Genomic DNA, 10,581 nt, shown 5'->3' on the forward strand with positions numbered 1-10,581 from the left:
ACAATTCTGAGACTCTGAAGCCAATTAGAGTTCAACATCAAAGCATTTTCACTGAAATGGCGACATTTAGGAACGTTACGGCACAAGTTACAGTGTCTCCCAGTCGTGTTTCCCTATGTATTGCATATGCACAATGTATATCTGGTGTGTCCCACACAACAAAGCAAACACTCCCTGTCCTTGGAGTCAGGCTTGTCCCCGCTGACTGTTTCAACATCTAACAGTAAACTCCTGATGACACTCACATCGGTGCTCATGGCGACACAGAACCGTCCCCAACACTGGGCCTTTATAGCCCATCAGTGAGGAAACAAATACTCAGTGACCATACAAATCAGCCCCATGCTGAGGTAAACAACTGTGTCTTTCTTCTCTGGAGGGTTTCTCAATGTCACTGTCGTCTGTTCAGAGAGATAGTTCTGATAGTTTGTGGATTTACTGTACTGCAGACTGAGGAACCAGAACTAAACCCCAGTAGTGTCCCCTAGTGAGTGCAGTATTTGTTAAATTCCATAAACAGAGAGCTGCAGGAATGAGTCATAAAATCTGAAAATGAGTCGGCACTTTGGCACTTCTGGTTCCTTCTCTCAAAGTCCATGCATTTTCTTTTCACTAGGTCTTTTAAGATTAAAACATTTTTATGTTTTGATCTATAAAATAAGTCACTAAATCCCCCTCTGGTGACTTGTGAAGCTTTTAAGTGTCTTATAAAAGGTGGTTGCCAATCGGTGGTGGAATTAAACTACATTTCTGCCAATGACTGTCACAGCTCTGCCCCTTCTCTCCTGTCACTCTCTCACCCTCCTCATCAGCTCATTCAGTGCACCTGTTAGCCACACCCACCTCATCAGCTCATTCAGTGCACCTGTTAGCCACGCCCACCTCATCAGCTCATTCAGTGCACCTGTTAGCCACGCCCACCTCATCAGCTCATTCAGTGCACCTGTTAGCCACGCCCACCTCATCAGCTTATCACTCTCACCTGCTCTCTCTGCTGCACTCACTATTTAGACCCCCAGTCTCTCACACACTCATTGCCAGATCGTCTCCGCTTCCATGCAAGACCTGCCGCTGTGTTCCTGTGCGTGTTCTACCTGTCGTGTGTTCCGAAGAGAATAAAGCTTTGATTCAAACCAACCCTGGTGTTTGTCGTACTGCTCCTGAGTCCTTACTACACCCGCTACAACTACTCCACCTTCACAGCCACCTGTATCTACTCAAGCTCATGCTACCGTGGTGTAGTTTGCTCACAGCCTAACGTCTATAATTATATATTATAAATATAAAGATATTTACTTCTGCCGATTGCATTTGTGGTTCAAAAATCATAGTGTTCATTATCTTAAGAACAAAACATGCAAGTATCATCAACATTTGTTTGCCATGAGCATATTTTCTGCTATAATCCAACAGCCAGTAAAAACATCCCATTGCCTTTTTGTCAGGGGAACAACTTCTGGGGTTAGCCTCCAAAAAAGCCATCAACCCTGCAGCACTCTACAGCTGAGCAGGCACCATGGTGTTGAATCTGCTGTTTGAGAGCAGTACCCGTCTGGTGGAGGATCATTTGCAGCTGGATTCTGGACGTACAAGTTCACGCGAGAGTCGCCGAATCACACGTCTCACCAAAATCCATCTGGTCAGGCTTCCAGTAATACATTTGTGTCCATCAGAGTCCTGTGAGGAGCGACTGCAGTATGAGACAGTTTGTTCCAAACCACAGCGGCGGCAGAACTTCTTCATGGAAAGACGAGCAAAGAACAACACTGAAGGCTTTTCACATAAACAAGATCCTACTGCTCTTTACCGACTGACTTAAGTAAGAGTTTGATTGACAGTTTCCAATGACGGCTTCTCAGACGGTTCCCCTGACTTCTCTTTTGGTGCCAGCTTGGGATAACTATTGAAAGGATTGTCAGGACACATGTTGGGTGAATCATGGAGAAGATCCGGTCACGGCTGTTTTCTGTCCTGGCCCCACAGTGGTGGAATGAACTTCCCACTGACGTCAGGACAGCAGAGTCGCTGCCCATCTTTCAGCGCAGGCTGAAAACCCACCTCTTCAGGAAGTGCTACCCTGAGACTTCCACTCAGCACTTATTGTTTTCATACTAGCTTGTTGCACTTATTGTATTCGTATTACTTATAGCACTAACTGTTTCTCTTGTTTCTGTACTTTGGCTCTGAGTTATGCTCTGCTTCATGCTCTTAGATGCTTGTTTGGAAAAGGAAATGTACTTATGACTTCTGGTGACTAGTAGTTCTTTTGATTACCAATGTTGATGCACTTAGTGTAAGTCGCTTTGGATAAAAGCGTCTGCTAAATGACTGTAATGTAATGTAAATGAGATGCAGAGCCTAACCCACTCATGGGGAACCAGCGACTGGCCCAGGACAGACGGGAGGGGAAGGCTTCTGTTGCTGCCCTACATGCCAGGAGGCATAAAGGGCAATGAGAGACGTTCGGTAAATCAGAATCACTTCAATGACGGTCTGACTTTTACTTCAACGTCATCATCAGGTCAAAATCATAATTTGTCCAGCACTTTGGGTCATCACCAAATACCTGCAAAACTAATGACATTCCTAACGTCCTCAGCTGTAATTTGTGTTGAATGCTAATTAGCACACGTTTGCATGCTAATCGGCTAAATTGATTGACATTTTTAGCATGCATTAGCATTTACAGCCATGCCAGTAACTCTCTTGTTTTAGAGGTACTGCCTCGTTTAACATTGCTTCCAATTATGTTTGTATCCATTTCTCCTTGATCTTTGCTCTCCATGCTAAGATACAATAAGATAAGATAAGAAATACTTTATTGTCCCGCAGGGAAATTTGTGTTGGGCTAATAAACTACACAATAAACAGGATGACGTTTGGATTGTGGGAGGACTAAGACACTTATTACAGCTGACTTGCATATGCTCCTGTTCTCTCTGAATGTGAGTGCAGAGTTTTCTAGATGCTGTGGTTGCATTTCACCTTTCTGACACATTGGATTTATTACATGTAGATCTTATCCATATGGGGGCCAAGCAATTTGGACCATCACATAAAAGCGTTGTGTCCCCTGTCGATGGGGGGGTCTCTCCTCTCTTTTCATAGTTGGTAATGAGGCCTGGAGCAGCCTCGGTGATTACCGGAGGACCTGAACACCCGGAGCAGTGAAAAGACCTCCTGAGAGAAAATCAGCTTGAGCGGCTCTCTCTGCCCCCAACCACACAATTTAGAACACACAGCACCAACCGGCCCCTTTAGCCAAAATAATTATGTCAAATTGCAGGTTTTGTAAATACATTTTTGTCGTTGATTGCAGACAACAAATGTTTCCGCGGGAATTGGTTCATGTCATTTCAGGAACACAAGCCTCTCATTACCTAAAGGCAAATCAGCACGAGATGACAGACAAATAGACGGTGCTGTGGGAGCGGACTTTTACCTTCTCAGTCCTGCCACTGAGAAGACAAACAGTGTGTCAAAGCTTTTGTTCTGTTTCAAATCAAACGCTGCTCTGCACTTGACCTGGTGTGTGTCTGGTGAACTGCATAGCTGTGGTTGGCTGAAAATGATGCAGGATTTTATACAACACTGAAATGTGCAGCTATGGAGCATGGCAGTAATTTCATTTAACTGAAACATCAGATTGTTCAGAATAAAAGAAAAGTGTGGAGCTGGTTCAGGGTGGACAGTCTGTCAAACGTCACGCTGCTCACTGTGGTCTTCTATTCATGTTGTGTTTGTTCGGCTCTAAGCGGTCCTGGCTGGCGGGTGTTTGCTCTGCACCTCAAAGACATCACTTGTCAGTCACAGTCCAGAACTGGGACACCTTTGGCTTTGATGTGTTTCTGTTAATTAAGTTGAATTTTAGGAGACTTTGACATTTCTGTGTATCGTACAAAGAAAATGAAAAGAATCTGTAGATGGTGCCATTTATTCTTCTTTTAATTCCAGTCCACAAAACAGATAAATAAATACATCCAAACATCACTGTTAACATGCTAACAGACGGTTTGGAACAACTCTTTGTACGTGGAGACTTCCTGTCACTGAGACACATTTGAAAAAGAATGGTGAAAATGAAACAGAAGTGAAGAAGATTTAAACATCCTGACATTCTTCCTCTTCCTGTGAGTATACATATTTTAAATGTATTCCACTTATAAAGCACTTCAGGCATGCAATGATTGGAGCAGAGCGGCCCTCTCTGTTCACTCTTCTGCTGTATTAATATTCACCTGCTTTGAATGTCATCAGCAGATTAATGGCCGTTATCAGTGTCAGTCATCAGGAGCATAGATGTGAGGAAGGACGGCCCTCCTCCTCCTCCTCCTACTCAGCTCAGTAGAACGGCAACATCTGTTTGAAGCTGGAGCGCCGGAGAATGGCTCAAAGTGGTAGTTGGCAACCTCTAGTGGTCATAGTTCTTATGAAGTCAGGTGACGTCGCCAGGTCGTCGCCAAAGAGCGACAGTCTGCATCAGGAGGAGTTCTGGGGGAATGGATGGTTGGGTCAAACAAACAGAACTTTAACCAGGAGGTCGCTGTTTGAGTCCCGTGTGAAACAAGAATTCACTCACTGACTTATTTTAAATTAGGAAAAATACTTATTTACCCAATACTCACCCGATGAGCTTAACTTAAGTGATGCTCTTAACCTTAACTTTCATGACGTACTTAACTTAAGTAACAAACTTCACTTCATGAAGCACTTCATGTAAGTGACGCCATTAACTTACGCTATGCACTCAATCTACGTGACGTACCTACATTTGGCAACTCCCTTAACTTATGCAATGTATTTAACTCACACGAAACACTTAACTTAACTTTCACGGCACACTTAACTTACGCACTGAGTTGCGCTGCCCGTATTGCCCGTATTGCCCGTATTGCCCGTATTGCCCGTATTGCCCATATTGCCCGGGTGGCTGTGCCGCATGCTAAATGAGCATCAGTGTCAGACGGTAGTCAGCACTGTCCAGGTTGCGTTATTTGAAGTGTTTGGAGTTGAAACGGGTTGATGATAAAGAGTTAAAATGCTCCATGAAGTGGTTCAATCCTAACAAAAGCAACACATGGCAGCTACAGTCACTCAGCCCCATGCACGCTTTATACCCGATGGCACGATCCCTGTCATAACACACTGTTGGTCCGACTCCTCATCAACACAATGCAGTGGGGTGTGTGTGGTCCGAGTGTTGTGGGCAAACGTCGCCAGGACAGGAGATGAAACCCTGGAGGAAAGTGCAGCTAAATGCTAAATGTGTTGGTGGCAGAAACACGCCTGAGCCTTTAGCATCTGTTTGCATTGTAAAGTGTAGGATGGGCCAATCAGAAGCAGTCCGCAGAATGAAGCCAGTCAGAACAACTAACACACAAACGATTTACATACATGAAAGCATGCAGGTCAAATTGATGCACAAACATAATCAAAGTATACAAAGTGGGTTCAGACACATCAGTGGATCCACATTCTGCCTCCAGGGCCGTGAGCCTAAATGAGGGAGAGAAAGAACCAGGATGTCATGCCACTCCAGAGCAGGAATGGGTCAACCCACAACATGAAGGGCAGACTGTAGTGTACAAAGAACCCCACACTTCTATAAAGCCACATCTTCTGCATAACAGTGAGTTTTAGTTCCCTCTGCAGCAACACCTCAACAATTTATCATCAACAAATGTATCATTTTAAATATTTAAGAGGGAAGAAGAGGTCAGGAACATGTGCCATTGTGATGGTGGTCAGCATTGTTCTATGATCACTGATCATCTCACTATATATTTGGAGCATTGATACATGGAAAATAAGGCAATTTGTAATAACTACAAAAGATTTGGGGAACGTAGCTTCAAGTGATTTGTAGAGCCCATTAAAAGCCCACACTGAACGCTCGTACGGCTTTAGTTGCACAGCCAGGCACTTGTCGAGCACAATGTTCATTCCTGTTTCAAAGCGAGGTGAAGCCGTCTAGCAGGGAGAGGTCACGCAGCCAGCGAGGAATGCCTCGCCCCGTCCCTCTTTGATTACCAATTACTGCTGCGCTCTCCAGAGAAGGTTCAAGGCAAGCAGCCGGTTCCATTGTAATGAGACAGAGGGCCGCCGCTACGCTTCTGACGTCAGCTTTCTAAATACCAGAGCAGATCAACCGCACAACCCGCGATCTGTCCCCGGCCGACAACACCGAGCAGCCACGGGACCAGATGCAAGCCAGAGAGAAGGGTGTAGAGGGAGAGCAACGAGGAGAGGTGGGAGAGGTTGAATGGAGGGAGACAGAAGAATAAAGAGAAAGATGTTGTTACCAGCGTTACCGGCCTGCAGTCGTACCCCGCTCGCCCCTCTCGATTGAGAGGAATCAAAGGTTTTGGCTGATTTATAATTAGCTGACCCTGACACTAATTAGAAACACTCTGCACGTTGCCACTTCAGATTAGAGTGAACTGAACATGTCCCTTACTGTGGTCACCATGCCAATAAGTGGGACAAGACTCTGTTCAGGAGCTCATCAAGTCGCCTGCTGCTCAGGGTGGAAACCATCCGACAACACCGTGACATCAGATGTGTGGAGCAATGCTTGACCCTGTTCAAACGTAGTTTCAATGAATCTATATTACCACCACCAGAGAAGGAAACACTCTGTGTCTACACTACACCAGGCGTGGAATCATGTTCTACCATGTTCAAATCTATCGACAGGTCCTACAGAGAGCAGGAGAGCCCCACGCACTGCTGCATGGAAATGGCTTTCTGTATCTGAATTTACAGAAGAAGAAGAAGAAGAAAGGTTCAACCTCAACTTTATGAACAGAGATCCGTCAGTTGCAAGGCAGCAAGCTCACGAAACTCAGAATACAGTCCAACTGTACTTGAACTAGGGTTTAAATATGAATGAAGGTTGTGTTCCTGCATCCCCGTGTCTTGTCTTGTCTTTCATGTGAGTGTACTGTTCAGGTCATGAGGATGTTGATGACCTGAACACCATGGTGACAGGAAAGAGGCGGCAGGCTGTCTGATATTCAGAAGACACAGAGGGCCGCTGATGAAATTCCTGCCCTGGTCGCAAGGCTGGAGTAATGCATATTTCCATGTTGGATCCCATCACAAGCTGTAGTTCATAAATAATATAAAGAAATGAGTAACAATCTAACTAACACAAACACATACACACTGTGTTGGTCCCTAATAAATATTACAAATGAAGGCTTTTATTACAGACTTTATGTACAGGCTTTTAAATGATAAGATATATATTATTTGTATATATAATATGATAAATATCATATTACCACCCATTTCTGGCTCAAATGGTAAATGCTCTGTACTTGTATAGCGCTTTAACACTACATGTTAACAGAGGACAGGTTTTCCTTTTCAATTAAACATTTCACTTCAAGCTCATGCGTGTGAATGGTGAAAAGACACTGAAGTTGCTCCTGAAGCTGTTCCTACGGTGTGTGAATGTTAGTTAGTCCTGATGGGCAAGAGGCTCCTGTCATCAGGGTGTGAATGGGTGAATGATGACATGTAGTGTTAAAGAGCTTTGAGTGGTCAGAAGACTAGAAAAGAGAAACACAAGTACAGTCCATGACATTTATCATTAAATGAAGTCAAACCTCATGTCATGCTGTTTGATAATCTAGTTGGATAATCTACTGACTTGTTTGCTTTTAACGTCTCACTTGCATTTTATTCATTATTGCTCACAAACTGTAAAAGAGGCTATGAAGAGAGCCGCCACTCTGGCTGCCCTTTATAGAGGAGACGTCTACAAAACGCCTTTAACTGCAAACAGTCACTGAACCTGGTGAATTCAACCGAAGGACTCTTTGAATCTTTAATCCAGGGAGGTTTTGTTTTTGTAAAACTCTCCCAGAGCCTAGAGAAATGATTTTAAAGTGTGTGACGTCCTCCCAATGTGAGCCTGTAGAACGTAACACTACTGTAGTGTTAGTGGGCCTCAATGCACTCAATGAGCAGCGTTAAGACCCGCTTCTTTTAATGCATCCATGGTTTCATCTCAAAGCGTACTGACTGAAGAGATTTGATTTAGTCATGAATATTCCATGTTATAGAGAACGATTTAAAACCATATGATATATTTCAATACACACCCTACCAACACATGTTCACTCAGTGAAAGGCTGACGGAGACCTTGTCAGCGACCTACTGGGTAAGCGTGGCGTTATTAGCTTCTGCTACACTGGGAATGTACAGCATCTGCTTCAGTCGCAGCAGTGACTCAGGGAGCGATAGCTCTAGAGGCCGGCCAGGTAAACACCGTAGTTAAGACTGCGGGTCAAGAGCTGTGTCCTTTAACTACACGCTACACAACACAGACACACTGCAGAACAGCAGCGACTACAAAGAGCTGCCTCGGGAGAACGGGATGACACGCGGCAGAACAGGGAGAGGGGAGGATGAAAGAAGTGTTTAGCGGGCCAAAGTGGTGCGCAGCCGAGAGAGAAGGCTGGAAGGACACCGGGATGAGAGTCACTGTGTGTTTAGCTGGGAGACTAAAACTGCAGAATGGGGATGAGAGGAGAGCAGGAAAGGGATTAAAAGCCTATCGACCGGCCTGTGCAATCGCTTCTCACGTTATACCAAGCCATGTTTAATTCAGGCCTATGCTGTGAACGGGCCGAGATGAGATACGGGGTGAGGAGGAGGAGGAGGAGGAGGAGGAGGAGGAGGAGGCCAAAATCTGAGGCTTGTACTGGAGAAAAAGAAGCTGCTGCTTCCTACACAGCAGGGCCCTGTGTTCATCAGAAGCACACAGTCAAAGATGTGTTTGCTAAAAGAGAGAAGAATCATTCATAAAGTGAATCTAAATAGAGACGGTTCTCTGTCAGTGCTGTTCAAATGATTCTAGAGCAACCAGCACCAACACACGTTATAAGGTTATGTCATACTCTGCAATGGATCTCCCTGTTTATCCATCTATCTCCACAACATAGAAACATGAAATGATTATAACATTTACTTTTCTTTTAGTTGTTGGTAGTCCAGACGTCCTCTCTTCCTCTTTCTTTTCTTCTTCCATTGAATCGTGTATCTGAGGGTTTGAATTAACACATACTGCTCCAGAAATCCCCCTGACAAGTGAGCTGCATGTCACCCTGTGATTACCCTTTCATGATTATGGCAACCAGGGCTTAATGGTTCTCTGGAAATAGCCACTATTTAAAATGTCCACAAATATCTTCAGCTCTGTGCGGCTGTAATAATAAGCCTGACCCTAAACCGTACGTACTGTTTCCCTTTGTAGATGTTGCTTTGTGTCGCGACGTCCACCTCCAGGCACAGAAAGCGTTGTTGTGGTGAAGGAGCGCTGCGATCACTCCCTCACAGAGAGCCTCGTGTTGACGTAACAATGGACTCAGTTCCAGACAGCGCTGAATATCAGTCAGTGACAAAACCCTTTTTGTTGGCAGGCAGCAAATCCTCCAGTCAAATGAAGGTTAGATGCATTACAGCGTTCACGAAAATTGACTGGAGCTCAGCTGCACAGAAAGCACATGACCATATAAGACCGTGTCCACGTCACTGACCGTGGGATTGAAGCGCTGCATCGTCTTTGTTGGAGGAGGACAGGAGGATGTGCAGTTGGAGCTCATTGTCATGTAATGTCCACCACAGCTCTACAGCGGTTTGGAAAAGGACGCATTTGTCCAGATGAGACACCATTCCAACAGGACAGAGCAAACATGTCCTCTCATGGCTCTGAGCAGAAGCAGAGGTCAAAGGTGAGCTGCCTGATGTACTGAGAGTCTCCACCTCAACACTTCCACCCGCCAGCATCACTATTCCCATTAAGAGTCATATTTACTGCTGAGTGGAACTGAATGGTGGTAAAATCGTTTCACTGCTAATTCAAGTGTGCGGTGTAAAGGCTCAGGACCACAGACCTCTCTCTCTGTGTGGCCCCTGGTATGAAAGGCTTGTACACCCCCGCTCTACGTATTTATTTATGTATTTGGGTTTTTGCTAGGACTAGGGTTGGGACATCATTTATTGATGGTGCCATAGAAGCAGATATGCTGTATGTAAAAGTTATTCTCAAATAGTATATTGTCATTTTGAATCCCATCTAAGCAGCGCCTACATATCACATGTACTGACACTGAATATCAACTTTCAAACCCATTTACTTTACTTCTGACATTTACTTCCTTTTTTTTATTGGTGAAGCAATTTGATCAAAAATAATACATATTCAATTCAATTTATTTTGTTCAGCCCAAAATCACAGATTAGCCTCAGAAGGCTTTACACACACGCTCCATCCTCTGACCTTTGACCCTCACGTCGGTACAGGAAGAACTACAGCGTGGAGGATAAAGGAGGAACCTGAGAGAGCAACAGAGCGTGATAGATGTGCACAGAATGAACAACATAACAGAGTTACAACACATTCAATACATAGGACAGATATAATGTAGTGATATAGTCTAATAGTGACATAAACATGGAAGACAGACGTACAGACAGACGTACAGATGATAACATGAAGCAGTTATGATGACGTAGGAAACGATAAGAGTCCAGGAGTACAGATTACAATTAGATTGGGTTACGTAGGG

The sequence above is a fragment of the Cebidichthys violaceus genome, unplaced genomic scaffold (genome assembly GCF_023349555.1).
Source record: "Cebidichthys violaceus isolate CVI_PGR_0920_01 unplaced genomic scaffold, fCebVio1.0.p SCAF_7, whole genome shotgun sequence".
NCBI lineage: Eukaryota > Metazoa > Chordata > Actinopteri > Perciformes > Stichaeidae > Cebidichthys > Cebidichthys violaceus.